Below are 22,180 nucleotides of genomic sequence, written 5' to 3'. Positions count from 1 at the left end.
CTCATATTCACTGTTTTTTTCCCTATTTTCTAAAACGGATTATTCAGGTTTTCTTCCACTTTCTTATTTTATAAACTTTTACTCTTATTTTATTCATCTCTCTCCTATCACCAAACCTCACCCAACTCTTTTACGCATATTTTATTACTTTTCTTAATGTTTTGGCCGCATAATTTTTTATTTAACTCTTAGTTATTCATCTCTCTCTCCTATCAACAACCCCACCCAACTTTTTTACTCTTATTTTATTCATCGCCTTAATACCCGTGCCTACAAATAAAGGGAAAAAAACCCTGAATAGGAGGGAGTAGCTTAAAATGAACAGAAAGAGGAGCAGATGATGGTTGTCGATTGGTGCTCATATTTCCACTGAATGAATGAACTAATCCACGGTAAATATGAGTATTATACCTAAGGCACCCTTTTTAATGTACTGCAATTTATCTGGATGGGGCCCACAAAGCACATTTATAGGGGGGCTGATTTATATCGACGACGTTTTAGTAAATATCGACGACGTTTTTCATAAAAAAGACGATGAATGCCCTTTTGACTTTATCTCTCTAAAAAAAATTCTCTCAAATTCAACTAAATAAAAAACAAAAAACAACAACAACAACAACAACAATTAACAATATGTCGGATCTCGATTCAACGGTATGTAAACAACTTAATCATTTGCTTAATTTTTCAATTTTTTTTTGCGCATCGTTCATTCTATTCGATAGTTGAATTAATTGACGTATTAACTTAATAGTAGCGAATGTTAGAATTTGTTGCGTAATCTGAAAAATGTCCCCTGAAAGATGAACCATGGCCAAAGTTGGAAACCAGCGTTGGACCACGGTCCAAACGTTGAAACCAACGTTTGCCACGGACCAAACATTGATTTCCAACGTTTGGCCATGGTCCAACATTGGATTTCAACGTTTGGCCATGGTCCAACGTTGGAATTCAATGTTTGGCCGTGGTCAAACGTTGGAATTCAATGTTTGGCCGTGGTCAAACGTTGGATTTCGTTGTTTGGCCGTGGTCAAATGTTGATTTTCATTGTTTGGCCGCGGATTAAAGTTGTATTTCGTTGTTCGTCCGCGGTTGATCGATGGAAAGTAATGTTTTGCCGCGGTCGTTTATTGAGTCTCGTTGGAATTCAATGTTTTAGGCATGAATTACTCGTTTTTACATGTTTTTCTTTCGTTTTACGCAACTTATGTTGTTTATTAATCCTTTTTATTGTCTTACTATAGTCCTTATTGCTTGTAACAGGAATCGTGGGAGGATTTTGGCGAGAATCCAATTGATTACAACCCGTTGTTCGAGACTACTATAGATTTCAAAACGCGTGACGATGCTTTCAATTGGGCTCATAAAATCGCATTCGAGAATGGGTTTGCTTTGGTTAAAGCAAATAACGGAGCTAAAAATAGGAAAAAGAACGGGTTGTTGGCAAGTTATTTTCGATGTAAAAGACATGGTAAACCAAAAGAAACGGACGATCTTGAAAAGCCAAGGAGGTCGCAGAAGTGTTCATGCAAGTTTCGTATTCGTGCCGTTCAAAATTTCGTGTCTAAAAATGATAAAGAGACGATGGTGTGGAACATTCTAACCTCCGAGGGTGGTGGACTACACAACCACAACGTAGCCGTTTATAAGGACGGGGATCGGCACTTTGCGGGATTGGACGCGGAAGAGAAGGCATATGTTAGGCAACAAACATTGGCCGGGGTTCAACCGAGGGATATTAAAAATGGTCTTCATTTGAGATCCCCTGATAAACCTCAACCGTCAAGCACCCAACTGTATAATGAAACAAGGAAAATTAAGAAAGAAGAAATGGGTGAAAGAAACACCGCTCAGCAAATGTTGGCTCTAGCGGTGGCAGCGAAATACGTCCACTTCTACGAGATTTCTTCCGATGAGTCAAAAGAGTTGACTCACATTTTCATGGCTCATCCTGAAGCGATTAAGTTGTTCCGGGCTTATCCTTATGTGGTCCTCATGGATTCGACTTATAAAACCAACATTTACCAGAATCCACTCATTGAGATGGTTGGTGTGACACCCACGGGATCGTCCTTCTTAATTGCATGTGCGATGATTCCTAAGGAGAATGACGTGAATTACCAGTGGCTGTTGAGAAAGTTAGCTGCGATTTTAGATGCCACCGGAGTTGCGTCCCCTATTTGTATTTGTCACCGACCGGGAAATGGGTTTGATCGGCGCTCTTGAGCAAGTATTTCCCAGCCGAGCATTTGTTGTGTAGATGGCATGTTAACAAAGCCGTCAATGCAAAAGCCTTGACAACATACCAAATCGAAAGTATGAGGAAATTTGTCATCTCAAATGATGAATCCGGTTGGTTTAAGGTGATCAATTCAACCACCGAGGAATCGTTTGGCGTTCGTGGCAGTGTTTCCAACGTAAGTGGCCAAAAATGGTGGATTATGTACGGACAAAGCATGGGGTCCACACGCAGGGAAGTTCGTTTTATGCTATACAAACGAGGTCTTACATTTTGGTAACACGGCAACTTCCCGTGTTGAGTCAGCACATTCTCTATTGAAGGCTTGGTTGAAGTCAAAGCATCTCACACTTGACTCCATGTGGTCCCGTATCCACGGCATGCTTGAAAGTCAACACTCGAAGATTAAGAAAGAACTCGAAGATGAAATGAGTAAACCTAGGAGAACATCTCGTACTTTCTCCTTATTGCAAGGAAACGTGTCTACTAAGGCCATAGAGTTAATGGAGAAAGAACTTACTAGAGGCCTTGGTTTGGGTATCGGATTGAATAATCGTTGCCGACACGTGATGCGAACGACTCATGGATTACCTTGTGCATGCAATTTGGTATCTTTGCACGGAAAAGGTAGGAGGGTCCATCTCCAGGATATTCATGTCTTTTGGAAGACATTGGTGTATGATATTCCTCAACAAATGCCGAAAAAATGACGGTGATTTATGGGATGAATTAGCGAATGATATGAGGCACAGTGACCCGGTTAAACTAAGGGCGGCCATAGACTTGTTGCGTGATTTCCAAAGACCGGAGGACCAAGAGATTTTGCCACCCCCTATTAATGAGCACCTGAAAGGTCGTCCAAGAGGTTCAACCACTAGAAACAGGTCGGGTTTTGAGCATGCAGAAAGGAAGTTCGGGACACCAAGTACTCACTGTTCAACAAATGCAGAGGTTCAACAAAGAATTGGTGATTTCGAATCGGAACTCCGGTGCTCCTTTGGGAATGAACTTTACCATTGGCTTTATATCAACATGGGTCAAACGGTGGGGTATACCTGAGGTTTTGTGGGGCCACTTCGATGGTTGGGTGGATGTTGGAGATGACGGTCATTGTGGATTCCGGGTAATATCGCACGCCTGGCCGAGGCCGAGAGACAGATTATATAGTTATGCGGGAATGGTGTTCGAGGAGATGAGGTCCGACTCTATCTACGCAGAGTTATATGGAGGTTTTCTATCACCACTCGGCGGTATGTCGGGTTAGATTTAGCATTCGACGAGTTGAGTTTTTGCAGATTGGTTGTGGGCAGGACCATTGGATGTGTAGCGACGATTTGCTAGTTTTTGCAACGATGTTCAACTGGACGATATGTGTGATTGGTCATACACTGCGAGATGGGAAGAATGTTTGGGAAGGAAGTTGCAAAACTATCATGCCATTGAAGACCCGAGTTGAAGGCCGACTACCGTGTGGTATTTTGTGGTTTGTCCTACATCATAGCCATTGGATGCGGTTGCATTCTAGCAGCCCCCTTGAGAGTCTCCCTATGCCGCCACTTGATCCCGCTTGGTTGACCTTCCGAGATCCCAGTGTCGTTCACCTAGAGACTTTGTACCAACATAACATTGAGATTTGGCAAGCGTTCATGTTAGAAACTCCGAGAACACGTCGTAGAAGTCAGGTGTCTGATAGTGCGACAGTTATCTCAGTTAGTAGTTGTTCGCATTGAAAAAACTATTAAGTTACCGTTATAATTCAAATGTTACCGTTATAATTCAAATGTTACCGTTATAATTCAAATGTTACCGTTATAATTCAAAATAACCGTTATAATTCAAATGTTACCGTTATAATTCAAAATAACCGTTATAATTCAAATGTTACCGTTATAATTCAAAATAACCGTTATAATTCAAAAATAGCCGTTACAATTACTAGCTTATAAATAGGCCGTTCTATTTCAATTTCAATCACAACATCCAATTCTAATCACAACATCCAATTCTATTCACAACATACAATTCTAAAATGGATCTCACAAATGCACAAAAAACCAGAGTTTATCAAATAAGAATCGACCTAATTGTTCAAAATGGATCTCACAAATGCACATCCATGTCCTATCGGGGTCTTGCCCGAAATCCAGCCTGTAAGTCCCGTTCGCGGGCCGAGACTCCTTCACCGCAATAGGCATCGAGGCCGGGACATCCTGACGGTACCCAAACTGACGCATGCATCGATCCGGCTGGTACGGCTCTACTATATCAAGATGTCTGATAAAACCCGAGTAAAGCGATACTCTGCAAGCTCCCTGAGGACGGTTCCCGTAAGGCAACCATCGGACATGCTCTGCCGTAAGATCGTCCAAACTATGACGATACAACTGAAAAGTATGAGAATCGCCCTTACTCCGAGGCAAGATGGCCCAACCCTCAACAAGAGGACGGCCCTCAAAACAGAATCCAGCACCGGGTCGGAACCTGGGAAAGTACTCGTATATCCACGCCTGGAGTAACGGTAGACACCCACTAACACCCAAACTATCTCGGCGCGATGCTATCCCTAGCTGTCGGTACAAGTAAGCCAAACAAGCCGCACCCCAAGCATATGAACCAACCCGCTCAAGACTATCAAACAAGGGCAACAACTGAGCGGACACCCTATCACCACTCTTATCCATGAAAAGAGTGTGACCCAGTAACATCAAGAGGTAAGCCCGTAACGAGTCATGCTCGTTCCCTAGGTAAACAACACGACTCAACTCCGATGTTAGTAAACCGCCATTCTTGTAGAGCGGTGGTACAACATCGGACTCAGGAACTCCATAAAACCTCGCAATCTTGCCCCGCAAACCCTTTGTCATCATCCTCGCCCGAACCGGCCACAAGAACCCGATCACCACTAACAGGTATCCCAAGAATATCTTTGGACATCATGGAGCATGATACTAATCTCTCCAAAAGGCATATGGAAAGTGTTAGTATCCGGGTGCCACCTCTCGATAAAAGCACTAAGGAGGTTATCATCTAAACCGGTGGTAAAACACCCCTTCAAAACCCCAAGCCCGCTCGCCTCTACCCTAGCTGCAACACCCTCAGTGAGAACCATGTGCCTAATCTCCCTCGCGACTTTCGGCCTCTCGTAGATCTTGATCCACGACCTCATATTCTCCGGGTTAGGGTCCGACCAACTGTTGAACGCAACGTGACCACCAAAACTCCGTAGGGTGCTAATGTTCCTAGGACCACCAGGAACGGGCTCTCTCAGGACCCAAGAACTATCCCTACTCGGCCTCCTCGACCTATCGGTGCTAGAGGACTCTCTAACACTCGAATAACGTCCTCTACTATCCCGGCCCAACTTCAGACTCAACACTCTCGGCGGTGCCGGGTTCGGTTGGACCACATACTCTCCAGCGTCCTCCTCCTCCTCCCCTAACCGTCATCCGACGGCTCATCATCTCTATCATGCTGGTAACTACCAGCAACCTCCCGAGACCTCGCCTCCTCCGACTCGCTAACGACGTGACCGGGAGTAGGCATCATAACCATACCAGACGTCTCTCGAAGTGGGGGTGGCTGCTTGTGGGCCTGCTTAACTCGCAACGACGCTTGAGCTCGTAACATAACGCCCGTACGGTCGTGTATGTTAGGCGGATGAGGAGCATTCATGATTGCCTTTCCTCTCTCATTTCGATCTGCCATCTGCATTAGGAAATTGGAAGTTGTTAGAAAACACGTTAATCGACTAAATATCATATAAAGTAACAAAAATCGGCAAATAATAGCATAAAACACGGTTTTTTAAAAAAAAAAATTAATTTACCGCGGACAAACATTTTTTTTTCTTTTGACGCATGTTGAACAAAAAAATCCCTTAGTTGACGGTGGCTAAACATTTTTTTTTTTTTTTACCGCGGGCAAACTTTTTTTTTTTTTTTTTTTAACCGCGGCCAAACAACGAAAATGGAGGTTTGACCACGGCCAAACAATTTTTTCCAACGTTTGACCACGGTCAAACGTGAGAATTAAACGTTTGACCGCGGCCAAACCTCCAAATCCCACGTTGCTCTGCCCTTAAACGTTGGAATGCAACGTTTCACCACGGCCCAAACGCCCATTTCCCACGTTTGGCCGTGGTTTCGACCACAAAACGCAACAAATTCACTCCCAATCCGATTAACAACAACAAATTTCGACTCAAAAATCAATCCCAATCAACTATATTTCGCAAACAACATAGTTTGGCCATGAATTTACATAATAACAACTAATTAACATGAATTTTAATAGAAAAACTATCAATTTCTAAACTAATTCAATTAATTTTAATAAAAACCTAACACATAACCTAATTTCAATTCTAAAACAAAACCCAATCAATTTAATCGATTAACAAAAACAATAAAGGAAAGAAAACTATTTAATTTCATAGTTTAATTCAATTACTTTCAATTTTCTAAACTAATTTAACCAAAAAAAAAAAAACGCCACTTACCTTTCTATGTAGCAAAGTAGCGGGGAGGGTGGTGGTGTCGGCGGCAGGGGGTGGTGTCGGCGGCAGGGCCGTGGTGGTAGCAGTGGTGTGGTGGTTGCAGCCGCGGGGGTGTGGTAGTGGTGTTGGTGGAAGGTTGATTTTTAGTTGTTTTGAGTTAGAGAGAATAAAGAGAGAATTGGTGAAAGGTTAGTGAGATAGTAGGGGCATTCATCGTCTTTTTTATGAAAAACGTCGTCGACGTTTACTAAAACGTCGTCGATATAAACGAATCCGGATTTATAGGGGTAAGGTGCTTGAAATGTCCGTGGCTTAATACATGTACTCCGCGGATTCATATCAGCCCAAAAGCTAAGAAGAACTATAACTCCTAGGCCCTGTTTTTTTGGACTTAAAGTCACTTAATTTAAGTTAACTTCAGATTCTATAAGTTCAATTCAGTTTAGTTTAGATCCTATAAGTTCAGTTCAGATCCTATAAGTTCAGTTCAGTTCAGATCCTATAAGTTCAGTTCAGATCTTATAAGTTCAGTTCAGTTCAGATCCTATAAGTTTCAGTCCAAAAGAACATGGCCCTAGTACTATTTAGACTTGATAAACGGGGTAACCGAATTAAGTACAGTATGTGTGCGGCGGTAAACATTCGTGTCAAATTCAGGTCCCTTGTGTAGGTGCTGGTAAGTAGAGCTGGCAAATGGGTCATTAAGTCAGCTCACTTCGGGATGGATCATTTTTGGGTTAACAATTATCGGGTCAATTTCAGGTCAGGTTATATTTGGGCTGGGTCACTCTGGATTGAGTCATTTTGGGTCGAGCCATTTTAGGTCATACCAGATCCAAATTTTGCTTAATAAGTCATTTAAAGTTATTATGGGTCGATCAAGTCATTTTAGATCACTCCAAATCGGATATGATATCCAAATGTTTTAATTAGTACTAAAATCCATATCCGATAACAAAAATTTGGATCGAATAAATATCCAAAATTTCAGATCGGATATCAGATCTATTTGGGAAATCGGATTAGACCAGGTAAACAGGTCAACAAGGTCAGGTTCAGATAAGGTCAATTTTGGGTTTGCGGGAGTTCGAATAGGATTGGGTTGAGTCATTTTCGGTCCAACAATTATCATGTTATTTATGGATAACAATCCTTTTGCAACAAAAAACGTTCGGGCCGAGTAAATTCGGATTCGGTTGGGGTAAGGCGGGTCAATTTTCCAAGTCTAAATCGAATTATTTGTATATAATAGGATTGAGCAAAAAATCACAATTCTATTATTCAAATTGATCCGATATCGATTAGAGTCCAATCCGAGTTTTTTGTTATTTGGGTCAGAAAATACAAAATGAGAAAAAAAGATAACAAAGATAAAATGACAAAGAGGGAAAATGTGGTGTGAGATTTTAAGGTGTTGGAATGAATTTAGAACGTAATTGCTAAATCCAACACACAATTTTATTAGATCCAACACATTTTTCCTAATTTTTCCACCATTACCCTTCATTATAAAAAAAAAAAAAAAAAAAAAAAAAAAAAAAAAAAATAAATCCCAAACCCCAATCTCCAGAATACTCGACACACCATGCCCACCCTCCCCTCCCCCTTCCACAGCACCGACCACCCACCATCGGCGCCGACCGTCGGCCCCTCGCCGTTAACTCCATCCCATCATCATCCCGTCGTCGATCCAACATCATCCTCTTTCATTAACTCTCTAACGCCGTCAATCCAATCTTCTACCGTCGTAGTCAACCTGTCGTTGCCGTCGAACTGATGACATCGTCGGCCTGATGTCGCCGTCAACCTTCTGACGCCGTCGATCATCCCCTTTTCCGTCGCTGGTCGGGTGGTTGAGCGGCTGGTGGGCTTTCTCAGTTGGCTCTTCCCTCTCTTTTAGGGTTGTTTGTGGGTAAAGAATGAGAGGGGTGAAGTTGGAAAAAGTCGTAAAAAGTGTGCGGTATTTAGTAACACAAATTCTTGTTTGTGACGGCATCTATCCGTCACAAATAAGAGACGGATACCATTTTACCTCATAAAGTACCCACTTTTTCTCTCTCTGCAACACTATTCATGTGGTCCCCTTTTTCCACTAACCCATTTTGTTACAATTTTATCTCACAAAATATCCGTCACAAATGGTAACCCGTCACAAGGGAGACCAATTGATTTAGTAATATGCGTGTTGGATTTAGCAAGTCCCATTTAGAATCCATTGACTGTCAAACTCTATACCAAAACAATCCAACCAAACATTGAAATCGATCACCATTCTAATGGTGCCAACCAAACCCCGATACCAACTTTTAATAAGAAGTGGTTTTAGTTATATTAATTTTTTTAGATTTTTTTTTTTCAAAATTTTAATTTTAAACCGGTGTAATCAACAATTTCTGTAAGTGTTCCTTAGAACGGCTAGCATCTTAAGCCTAATACGATCAAATATCACTCACATAGGTATATATGACAAATATTTTACTACTTTCAATACATTTTGTTCTGTCCTAACTCCACGTGAGTATATTTAACTCATGTTAAGCTTAAGACATACTCCCTCCTATTCACTATTTTCTTCCCTATTTTCTAAAACGGATTATTCAGGTTTTCTTCCCCTTTTTATTTTTGGTATCTTTTACTCTTATTTTATTCATTTCTCTCTCCTATCACCAAACCCCACCCAACTCTTTTACCCATATTTTATTACTTTTCTTAATGTTTTGGCCCCACAATTCCTTATTTAACTACTAATTATTCATACCTCTCTCATATCATCAAACCTCATCTAACTTTTTTACTCTTATTTTATTAGTATTACTCGCCTTAATACTCGTGTCCACAAATAAAGGGAAGAAAATAAAGACTATGAGGGAGTATAATAACGGACACAGAATTTGTACAACCATTTTTCCTCGAGAGTAATAATAATGGACACTATTAGAATATTAGGCCCATTAGGGCTAGGTTACAAGATATGGCGGCTACCGTATATGATTTAGGGTATTGTGATTTATTATATATATCCTCCTTATATTCTGATCGATCAATCATCACAAATCAATAATACAATTATCATTTATGTTCTTCTCCCTCCTTGTGAATCTTAACATGGTATCAGAGTCTCACGCTCTTGAGGCCTAAAACAAAATTCCGCTACCTCGTCGGGGGGTCGATAATGTAAAACACCCACCGGCGGGATTTTCTCCGTTGATCTAATAATAAAGATTAGTTTAATTTTAATTTTCATTAAAAAAAAAAATAAGAAGTTTGTCGTGAGATATCATGGCCAAGAAGCTATTTTCAATCCCCTAATTTCTACCTGACGAGTAGCCTATGGATTTGCAATTTTAATGATCTTGTCTAATTCCCTCGTTCTCTCGTTGAATAAAAAAAAAACATATTTGTTGTTTCTTTGAATCTTTAAAATCTTCAATTTCTCGTTCAAGGTGGTATAAATTTACTGGCGAGTACTGGCGAGTTACACAATTTTAATCACCGTGATGGTGGTTCATATCTAAGTTGGAGTTTGAAAAACTTAGCGTTCTCCAAACTTTACAATTAATGGATAATTTTCCGTCTTACTGAAATTTGTTTAGGTCCGATTAGTGTTCCTAACAAATTATTTGCTATTCGACAAGTTCGAAAAACTTAACGTTCTTGTTCGAAGAAATTTTCTTCTGACGAGTTTATACTCGTTTATCTTGCCAACCTTGCGGAAATGAAGATGGAGAAGTTGACGAAGAATTTTCTTATGTTTTTCTTGTATTTCTCCAATCGTAAAGTTCGTACTACGTACTGCCTTTACGATTGCGGGAGGGTATTAGAATATTAGGCCCATTAGAATTAGGTTACAAAATATGGCAGCTACCGTATAAAATTTAAGGTATTGTGATTTATTATATATATCCTCCTTATATTCTGATCGATCAATCATCACAAATCAATAATACAATTATCATTGATGTTCTTCTCCCTCCTTGTGAATCTTAACAACATACCCAACATCTATCATCTCTCCTAATCCAACGGTTCAGAATCACTCCCTTTCCCTTACATAAACCCCCCCTGTTCTCCCTCCATATTCTTATTCTTTCTTCACTGACTCTTCAATTTCGTATTTTCCCTCTCTTCCAGTTAACGCATAAATTTCTAAAGACTGCACTACAATGGCGGATGAAGGAGAAGGCCCGACCATCGGAATTGATCTGGGTACAACATACTGTTGCGTCGGAGTATGGCAGCATGGCCGCGTCGAGATAATTCCGAATGATCAGGGTAATCGAACCACGCCGTCTTATGTCGCCTTTACCGATTCCGAGAGGTTTATCGGAGATGCTGCTAAGAATCAGGTCGCCATGAACCCTATCAACACCGTCTTTGGTAACTCTTTTTATATAATCTTTATTTACTTCTTTTTGCATGTTTCTTTTTTATACGGTTATTTTGTTAATTTGTTGGATTGTGTATTGAATTTTGATAGTTCTTGATTTATTGAAAGGATTTCGCGAATTTTTTTTCAAAATAGGGTTACTTAGCAAACTATTTCTCGTTTTAGCGTCCGTCTCAAACTATTTCTTTCCGATGGGTCCACGTCAGCACTTTTGGTTTTTTTTACCAGATCTAAGTTAAATCGCTATGCCAAATAGCGATTTTACTCATTTTCCACAAAATCGCTGCCTCCAACAGCGATTTGTTAATTTTTTCATTAATCCCACCAAAGAGAAGGGGCTCACCAAAGAGAAGGGGCTCACACAAAAAGAAGCAAACAAAAAGTGGAGGTGAGGGAGGAATTATTAATTCCATAGAAGTAATACATTAGTTAATAGGAGAGGTAGGTAACTATTTCTCGGAACTATTACACTGTTTTTGTTCATTTAGTCTCTATAACCATACTAACAATTATTCCTTCCGTCAGGGTCATTTGTTTACCATTTCCATCTTGCGGTTAATTGTTTACCTTTCTATTTTGGGAGGGCATTCGATGAGCTATTTGATCGTACATACTCAATTTGGTCCACTTGTCATCTAATAATTGACCCTCTCCTGTTTCCTTGGTTTTTGTGCCAAACCCAAAGGTAAACAAATGAGCGGGATTGAGGGAGTACCTAGCAAGCCAGAGGGATAATTACTCTTAAAGTTGTAATTGTACTAAATTGTTGTTTTCGCAAGGTTGAGAAGATAAACTTATATAGGACTGGTGCACAATTTTGTGGTTGCATGTAGGACTTGTCGGACCATAGTCCATATAGGTTGCGTATAGGATTCATCGAACTATTTAGGTTTGGTATATGACTCCTTAAACAATTTAAAGTTGTGCAGAAGACTCATCAACCAACCATATTAGGTTGTGTAAAATACTCACAAGAACACATTTGGTAACACCTTAAATGAATTAAGGACTTTTAATTTACTACGGAGTATTAAAAAAGAAGGGATTCTTATGATGGAAGACTTTTGCCACCGACATTATGCCTGAAATAAAAGAAATCGAATCAAACAATCCCCAATGAGAAGTGGGTAAGACTTAAGAGAATGCATAAGATGGAGAACGAGGATGTAATATTGGTGATAAATGGTCGATATGGTAGTTTTGATGCATTAATAAATATTATAAAAATATATTGAATGTAGGGATGTTTAGTTGTATATCTGTATCCGTGCGCTGTTTGCCGAAAAATCAGGATACTATATGATTGTTTTTGTTATCTATCTTTGTGGGTTAGCAATTGTTTTCTCGAATTAGCTGAATGTTTATGCGATATTGTGGATAAACTAAAGTCGTCTCTTAGGCATGAGGTGCTCAAAGCCTCGAAGTTTATGTTGCCCTTCCTATTCAAATTTGTCACTTTATTTCTGGCTATAATTCGTCATGTACTCTGTAACTATTACAGGTATGAAATATTCTATCCCATGGTGAATGTCATAAGTCCTTCCAGTTTCATGGTTAAATGTACGATTTGAACATAAGAATTATCTCGATGCTTATCTCTGATAGTTTCATTGCAATGTATATTCTCACTATGCGACCAGATACTCACCTGCAATTGTGTTCTTTGCTTTGACTTTGACAGATGTGAAGCGGTTGATCGGTAGGAGGTTCAGTGACTCATCAGTCGAAGATGACATGAAGCACTGGCCATTTAAGGTCATTCCTGGTCCAGATGACAAGCCCATGATTGTCGTCAACTACCAAGGCGAGGAAAAGCAATTTTCTGCCGAGGAGATTTCCTCCATGGTCCTCACAAAGATGAAGGAGACTGCTGAGGCTTTTCTCGGGTCAACAGTAAAGAATGCTGTTGTGAGTGTCCCTGCCTATTTCAATGACTCTCAGCGTCAGGCCACCAAGGACGCTGGTGTCATTTCAGGCTTGAATGTTATCCGTATCATTAACGAGCCTAGAGCTGCTGCCATTGCTTATGGTCTTGACAAGAACTCGACTAGCAGAGGTGAGAAGAATGTGTTGATTTTTGATCTTGGTGGTGGGACATTGCATGTCTCTTTGCTTACGATTGAGGAGGGTATTTTTGAGGTGAAAGCTATTGGTGGATACATTTTGTGCTGGAGTTTAACAAGCAAGACATTAGTGGAAATCCTAGGGCTTTAACAAGATTGAGAACAGCCTGTGAGAGGGCAAAGAGAGCTCTTTCATTCACTGCTCAGACTAACATAGAGATCAATTCAGGGAGTGTATGGAACCTGTTGATAAGTGTTTGAGAGACGCCAAAATGGACAAGAGCTCTGTCCATGATGTTGTTCTTGTTGGTGGGTCCACTAGGATTCCGAAAGTTCAGGAGCTCTTGCAGGACTTTTTCAATGGCAAAGAGCTTTGCCAGAGCATCAATCCTGACGAGGCTGTTGCTTATGGAGCTGCTGTCCAGGCTGCCATCTTGAGTAGCAAGGACAGCGAGAAGGTTCAAGATGTAATGCTTTTAGATGTCAACCCCTTGTCTCTTGGTTTGGAGACGGCTGGAGGTGTTATGAGAGTGATGATCCCCAGAAACACGACAATTCCAGTTATGAAGGAACATATGTTCTCTATTTTGGACTTCGGGAACCAGCCTGATGTGTTAATTCAGGTTTATGAGGGTGAGAGAACCCGAACTCGTGACAACAACTTACTTGGCGAATTTGAGCTCTCTGGCGTTCCTGCGGCAGCCAGTGATGTTCCCCAGATCATGGTGAGCTTTGATATCGACGCCAATGGCATCCTAAACGTTTCAGCTGAGGACAAGTCTACTGGGAAAAAGAACAAGATCACCATCACCAATGACAAGCGTAGATTCACCAAGGAAGAGCTCGAGAAGTTGAAGCAAGAGGCCGAGAAGTACAAGTCCGAGAATAAAGGACGCCAGAAGAAGGTCAAGGCCAGGCATGCCTTGGAGAACTATGCTTATAAGATGAGGAACACGGTGAGGGCTAAGAAGAAGAAGATCGATGGTGCCATTGACCAGACCCTTTCATGGCTTGATGGTAACCCACATGCCGAGGCTGATGATTTTGAGAACAAGATGAAGGAGCTCGAGAGCATTTGCAACCCGATTATTGCAGATATATAACAGGGTGTTGACCGCTGGTAGTGAATAGTGAGGATGGAGCTCCCATGGACAATGATATTCCTGTCATGCTGGCGGCACCGGTCCTAAGATGGAGGCAGTCAACTTCGCTCTTTTCTCCTGACCATGTTCAGTGCTCTGGCTTATGTGAATAATGTGTGGGGTTCTTGTCTAGGTTGTTTTTGCAGTTTGGTTATCTGAGCTCCAGGCCTCTAGTCGCTCTTTTTGTGGTTGTATTAGGTGGTATCTTGTAAACAATGCTATAATCAGTGGTGGATAATTTCTTCTGTAAATTTGGGTCTTCTATTATCCTTGTCAACTGCTGTAAGCCTGTAACTGTTGGTACATTACTCTTATTCAACTAGAGCTGTGCATCGTAACGGGCCAGCTTGGTCTGGTCTGGCCTGGCCCGGTCTTGTGCTATGTTCTGGTGGCCCTGTCAGCCTATGGCTCAACCTAACCCGGCACTTTGTCATCAATGGGTCGGGCTAGTGCTGCAACTTCCTTGGCCTGGCCTGGCCCGTTCAATCACTAACTTTTTTTAGAAAAAATACATTGACCAGCCCGACCTGGCCCGCTACTAAGTGGGCCGGGCTAGTGCTACACCAACCCAACCCAACACTGGCCCGACCCTTCCAATCCCAGTTTGGTTTAGTGCCGTGCTGGGCTCCACTTCCCCAAGTCAGCCCAGCCCAGCTCGCACAGGCCTGGCCCACTGCACACCCCTAATAATACAACTGGTGGTAGAATCAATTTTTCCATTAACAAGGGTTCCCATTTTTGTTACATCACAAAACTAGCTAGGTACAAATTCTTTCACCAAACGGTTATTTCAATTTGATTATCCTTATTATTGCCCCTGTGAGTCTTTGATTAAAAAAATTCTCTTTTAGAAAATAAAATTCGGCAAGTCTAATCGTGTTTGAGTAAATCGGAATGTATCATGATCTTATTGAATCGAGAAAAAACCTATTCATGTCTTCACTAATCTCCTATCTACTAAAAGAATAGGTGAACTCACAAATTTTTTCTACAAAAAACATCTTTTTAAATAAGGAAGTTATTGATAATTTAATTGTATTCACTAAATAAGAAAATTAATAATTATAATGTAATAATGTATTTGATTATATAAGTCTTTTCATTAAAATTAATCTTTTCATCATATTATATAAGTTTCACTAAATACTACCTATAATATTTTAATTAAAGTATAAATAACATAATTTTGGTTATTTTCATAACAAAAAAAAAATTGAGGGAATTTATAAATTGTAAACATTAGCTTTGTCGTATAAAAATACCTTTTTTAAAAAATACATTTGAGTACATTATTCAGTTCTCTTGGATTAATTTTCACTTTTTAATTATTTTTTTCTCGAAACAAAATACAATAACGAGAAAAATGAACAATTATTTAGATACCACTATTATTTTACAGTTCAATTTTACTCAATTTTTTTTGAATTATTTTATAGTTCAAACTTTTTTTTCTTACATCAAAATATAAAGACGTGAAATATGAAAAATTAATGAGGCGTTAATTTAGCATGATCAAGTAATACAAAAATAAACTCTATAAATACCGCGCATTGGGTTCTAAACTAGTTGGTTACTAAATCTTAATGTGTATGACTTAATATGTGAAAATTTTTTACCCATTGCATTTTTTTGTAAATAATAAAGTACCATGAAATAAACATTTTTCTTTAAATTTTCACAAATTCCTATGAATAGTAAAATTCAGCAACAAAGATGAGGATGCATTAACAACGGTAATGTAAAATCCCTGTCAATAAGCTTAGTTGGTAAAGTTATGAAGGATATCAATAATGTGAGTTCGAATTACATTGAAAAATACAAGAAGTCCGCTTAAGTTAACAATGAAATATATTTGACATGAATTATTTTCACGTACGGATATGTATAGATATATATTGTGTAAAATATATTGTGACACGAATAAGTGAAAAAATAAGTTATCAAATGAATTCATTTTACAAAATTTTTATGTAAGTTATATTACATAAGAATCTGTAATTTTACGATACCTTCCACCCGGAGCAGTTAATGCATTATACAACTAGTTGTATATACAACTTATTTAATGTAGTTGAGTTTTGTTATAAAGTTATCGAGTTCTACTAACAAAATTATCGAGTTATGATACAAAGTTATTGAGCTTAACAGAATAATTATTAAGCTCAATAACTTCATAAAATAGCTCAATAACTTGTAAAATAGCTCAAGAACTTTGTGTAAGAGCTCAACAACTTTGAGGCATTTATACAAAGCTATTATACAACTGGTTGTAAGACAGTATATACGGGATAACGGAATTTTTTTCATATTTCCGCTATTAAAATAAACACGGACGAACACAAATTTTTTTGTAAAATAACCCATTTTTTTCAATTTGAAAAAAAGAACTACTTTTACGTAATTATTGAATGAGTTGGTAATAAAACCAAAAAATTGCTTCTTGTGAAGCTTGAATAGAGGTTGTGATATAATTCTGGATGACGTCAATGATGAAATAAGCTTGGATTTAAGTGCTAGTTAGGATTCGAACCAGGGAAGAAATGAACAAGAAGTTGAGTCGAGAATAATGGCAATGTTTGGGCAGAAAAATAACCGTGGAGTTGGAGTACTAATTATATTAGGACGTAGCAATTAATATTTCAGTAATTATTATAACGGTTTTTCTATTCTATGCCCACTAGGCATAGGATAAGAAGCTAAAATATGAAAGTATTAAATATATTTTTTGTGAAGAAAACTAAAAGTGATGAGATATTACAATTTCCCATGAAAATATCATTTAATACTTTCTTTTTTTGGTTTATTATCCTATGCCTAGTGGGCATAGGATAGAAAAACCCTTATTATAATTAGCTAGTATGATAAGACAATTCATACTATCAGTAGGAATAAGCCGATCTTTGATCGTTCGTAGGACTTAAGGAAGCCGTGTGTTAGACTGGAATTAGGAGTCTCGGACTAGTTGCTCTTTTATTTCAATTAGGAGTAGTTTATTTTAACTATAAATAGGACGTCTATATTAGCTAATTTGGCATTGAAGTTATAAATAAAATATCAGAAAACGATCAAGTTTTTGATCACAAATCCCGTTTAAATATCGATCGGCGTCGTTATTTAAGCATTCATTGACTCGAATTTAGGCGAATTCCAGTTAAATATCCTTCGAGAAACTAACCAATCACCTTCGTGATTCAAGGCGGGTTCGATTATCACCACAAGCAACGTTTGTTGCGCTTAATCGCTTCCGTACTCAGATCATTAGTGGTTACCAGAGCCAGGTTGCGAATCCTCTGTCAATATGGACGGTTACGAAGAGGATAATCTAGTCAACAGAATTCGAGAAGTGTTGCGAACTCTGCCCAAGGGTGGTGGCCGAATGCAACCACGCCGTGTGTTGCAGCAGGAGGAATTCAAGATCACCGAATTACCTAAATTCGGAGGAAGCACAGATCCAGAAGACTATCTCGACTGGGAAAGGAAAATCAAACGGATTTTCGAATTTAAGGAGATAGATGACGAGAAAAGGTGCATATATGCGATTCTAAAGCTCAGTAGAAATGAATCATTATGGTACGGGAAGCTTAAGGCGGATCGTGCTCGAGAAGGCAAAGAAAAGATGAATTCTTGGGAGTCACTCAAGCGTAAACTACGCAAGAGGTATGTCTCAAACAATTATAAGATTGATTTATTTCGTAAATCCGCGAAATTAATACAGGGAAGTATGAATGTGGCGGAATATACTACGGAATTCGAAACTCGCTATAATGTGTGAAATTGATGAAATCGAAGAGCAGAAGATCACTAGTAGAAAAAACCCCTATCACGTCGGTGCTATTGTGGCGGTTTTATTAGAAACGATGCGAAAAGTAGTTAAAAAATTATTCGTGGCGATTCTATGCAAGAACTGACGTGATAAAAGAATGTATTTGTGGCGGTTTGATTTTTAAACCGCCATTATAAAGCTTTTATGACGGTTTTATTTATAACCGATGTGTTAGGGTAGCGTTGTCAGGGTCTTAAAACCGACACTAAAAATATCACCCACTCTTTACAAACACGGCCTCTTCTAAATCTCACATGTATTACCTTTATCTCCCTATCATTCCCATTCTTAATCCCAATCGATGCATCCATATCCGTCGGTCACCCATCCATCCCACGCCACCAGTCCCTCCAACGCCAACGCCACCAGTACACCTCCAGTTCCTTAACCAAACAACGTTATTTTTGATCTCATCACTTCAATCTGTTATATTTTTGCTTAATTTGATTTTGGGTTCATAGATTTGATAATCTCATTTTTAGGGTTCTTCATTTTTGCAGTCAAATTGTGGAAATCTAACGATTCATCTCTAATCCAATGGTGGAAAAACCTTCGCTATTTTCACCAAAGCATACCTGCTAAGGTTCGTTTTCTATCTACCCTCCTCTCCATTATTTTTCATTGTTTCATTGCTTTATTTGGTTCATCGCTTTACTTTGGTTCCGATTCAAATCAAATGCTCTTCGTTTTATTGCTTTATTTGTTCCAATTATAATCAATTTCTCATTGTGTCATTAAGTTTAATATTGTACCGATTATTTGCTCTATCCTACCTTATTCATTTTGTTAACTATTGTACCAGGATTGAGTGTTTTGGCACCCTACTATGATAATTAGTGGTAGTTTGTGTAAATGCTCGATTATTAGCCTAAAATCTCAGCGCAAAACTAGTCATAAAAACGGAAAGGATTTGTCTTTGGGTATTGGATTAGCTGTTTATATCATCTGTTTAGTGTGGATTCCTTTCCTTTCCAAGCTGAACATTTGTCAAAGTTTCTCGACTATACCTTGTTAGTCTGTTACTCTAGACCTTGCTATCCTAAAGCGTTCTAAACTCGTATTAAATCCTCTGATTTTGTTTTAGACAACTTTTGCTGTGAGCGTAGGTTGTCGAAAAATGGAGTCGCCGCATTTTTAGCCATAATTTGTACCATATTTCCCAAGATGTAAGAAGTTTATACACATGCTAGTTTACTGGAAAACTATGTCGGGTCCGATTTTATTCTGTTGCAATGTATCTTTATCGATACTTTTGCATGAGTTCAGATTGTGTAACACTATATGGATGCTTAATAGTGACCCCTGAGAGTTTCCGACATGCTGAGTTTAGAGGATAGCTAATATTCGCCTTTGATATCTTAAGGGAGTAAGGGTTATGTGGAGAAACCTCCTACCAACATGTGGTTGAAGCCTCAACACCCTGTATCTCCATCAGCAGTTAGTCTTCTATGGAACAGTTTTATACTTGAGACTAACTCCATATTCTTCTGGATTCCACACTAAATACCTGATAGTCTCATGTAAGTTTTTGTGCTCGTTTAGAATCAATTTAGGCACCCATCACTACCTCGTTGCACAAGGATCTATTCTCTTAAGTTTTGATACTGACCCCGACTCCCTATTATATCCGCTGTATTGGGGTATTAGCAATTTTAAGTGATTGTTCTGCAGGTCTAGACTACACCTGCCCAAACAAGACCCTCTGATTTCTCTGTCTGGAATGAAGGATGCCTGAAAATTTTTCTTTCTCATCCACTCAGTGACTCAGGTCACCTTGAGTTTCAGAAAGCGGAGCAGGCTGTATTTCTCCCATCTTTCGCATGTCTTGCTCATCCGACTTGATGTTGGTTGCATAGGTAATCGATATCTACTAAGTTTATAGTGATGCTATGTATTTTTGATTCTATGGATTGCTGCATTTTATTAATGGTTGTCTTGAATTTATTTTTGTTCCGTCGAGTATTTACATGTGTATTGGTTTTATTGTGTTTATCTACTTATATATTGCCATATTATAGGAAATTTGAACAATATCTGTCTGTAGAGTAATCAAACCCGTCAAAGCCAGCTAATTGAGCTCGCAAACTATAATGGCTTGATGCTGTAAGTTTTTTCTATATTCTATTTCCTTTGCTTGTTTTTGTCTTCATTTCAGATTTTAGTTTATCATTTCACAGTTTTTATGCAAGCCAGTTCGTAGAGTAACAACTCATGCTAGTTTAAATGATTCGCATCCCCTAGTGTATAAAATTCATTTATAAGATGTGTCATTTTAACTTCAACCAATATTTTGATTTTTTTTATAATTTTGTATATATACCATCCGTTCATAGGTTCACTTGTTTTGCCACAGCTTGTACATAAATGGATGGTCCGGCATATCTATTTTCCATGCTCGCGAAATGGAATATCAAAGGTTCGGCACTACTTCCCAAATTGTGTTAATCTTCTAGATCCTTATGACTTTGATTCTTGTTTTTTCAATTATCCTTTGCTGTCAATTATCTCCGAGGGATATAATTATAATTATACTTGATATATATGCGCTTCCTCTCAAATCTTGATGAACCAATTGGTAGACAACAATCATCCAGAAGTATAGGCTAAAGATTTATTCATGTTATATAAACAAGCTATCTTCATATCAATCAATTCATCATTAAAAAAAAGGATTTTACCTCTAGTCGTGTTAGGCTTAATTGCGATCGCACTTGTCATGTCATGGCTTATCCTCGCTAATAACAAATATGAAGTTGAAATTTGAATAAATTGGTCTCTAGGTCGTATTAGTTATTACTTGCGCCGATTTTGTCTCACTCATGCAAAAGCTTTTGTTCGGGAGTGTTCTATAATGTCTTATGTTGATTTTAATAATGTTTAGGTTGTTTTTCTAACTATTGGTTTGCTAAATGTATTATTGCAGATTCGAGGAGATGAAAGATGTTAAAGAGGTGTGGAGAGAACATGAAATGTTGATTATTTTATTAACTCAGACGTGTATGTGATTATTTATACACTTGGATGTATAATTTTGAACATCGACATTATTGTTCTGTCGGATGATATGCAAGTTCGTTGGTTGGCATTGTTTTGTATGTATTGTTTGTTTATTTCGCTACTTGGCTTATCAAATCAATGTCGACATTGCTACCGAAATTTTGGTAGCAAATAACCATTTTTTTTAAAAAAGATATCTATCTATGGTGGCGGTTCTTAAGTATGAAACCGCCACTATAGATAAGTTACAGTGGCGGTTCTTGTCTAAAAACCGTCGTTTTATATAAGTCTATAATGATGGTTTTGTTTAATAACCGCCACCGTAGGCGAGCTATAGTGGCGGTTGTACAACCGCCGCAAAAGTATATACGACCCCGTGATAAACGACGCACCCAAAACCTTTAAAAACCGCCATAAAAGGTCATTTTTGACCGCCACCGTAGGGGTGTTTTCTACTAGTGGATGGCACGGTTTTGTCGAGGTTTAAATCGTTCTATTGCTAATATAGTCGATTTACATCCCTATGCTTCCTTCGATGCACTTTGCAATCTGTGTGAAAGTTGAAGCCCAGACTAAAACCAGCCGAAGCTAGCCAAGTGGCCAGCCGCGAGCATCATCCTGGAGCAGGCCCAAGACGGTTTAAACAAGGGCTGGCTCAATTGATAGTTCGAGCACTTACTCGAAATCGGGAACAGCGACTCCGAGTCCTCAAACGAAAGATAAACAGGTGGTCGTGAATCAAGAGTAGAATTTGTCGAAAGTAAGGTGTTTTAAATGTCAAGGCTTTAGACACTTTACGCACGCTTTCCCGAATAATCGTATTGTTACATTGAGAGAGGCAAAGTCCTATCGAGATGAATTGGATGAAGATACTGAATACGGTCTATTTATAACAAGCCATGACGACATCCAGGAAGAAAATTAGGTGATATTTGACGCCCCTATTTATGATACCGCTCTTGAGTTACGCCGTACTTTGCAGACTAAAAACGAACCAATCATGACCGAGCAAAAGGATCAAATATTTCATA

At 38.9% G+C, this 22,180-nt stretch overlaps 1 long non-coding RNA gene and 1 pseudogene across 1 annotated transcript; both read left to right on the top strand.

Moving 5' to 3' along the window:
• Window positions 1–10,689: 10,689 nt before the first annotated feature.
• Window positions 10,690–14,648, top strand: LOC141592587 (heat shock cognate 70 kDa protein 2-like; annotated as a pseudogene).
• A 3,777-nt stretch (window positions 14,649–18,425) lies between these two features.
• LOC141592586 (uncharacterized) lies at window positions 18,426–21,264 on the top strand. Its single transcript, XR_012521184.1, has 6 exons — window positions 18,426–18,520; window positions 18,653–18,735; window positions 19,824–20,008; window positions 20,171–20,255; window positions 20,506–20,568; window positions 21,076–21,264. It is a non-coding gene; the product is annotated as an uncharacterized LOC141592586 (long non-coding RNA).
• Window positions 21,265–22,180: the final 916 nt, after the last annotated feature.

The sequence above is a fragment of the Silene latifolia genome, chromosome 7 (assembly GCF_048544455.1).
Source record: "Silene latifolia isolate original U9 population chromosome 7, ASM4854445v1, whole genome shotgun sequence".
Taxonomy (NCBI): domain Eukaryota; kingdom Viridiplantae; phylum Streptophyta; class Magnoliopsida; order Caryophyllales; family Caryophyllaceae; genus Silene; species Silene latifolia.
The sequence above is the reverse complement of the archived record's forward strand: the minus strand, read 5'-3'. Positions and strand labels throughout refer to the sequence as shown.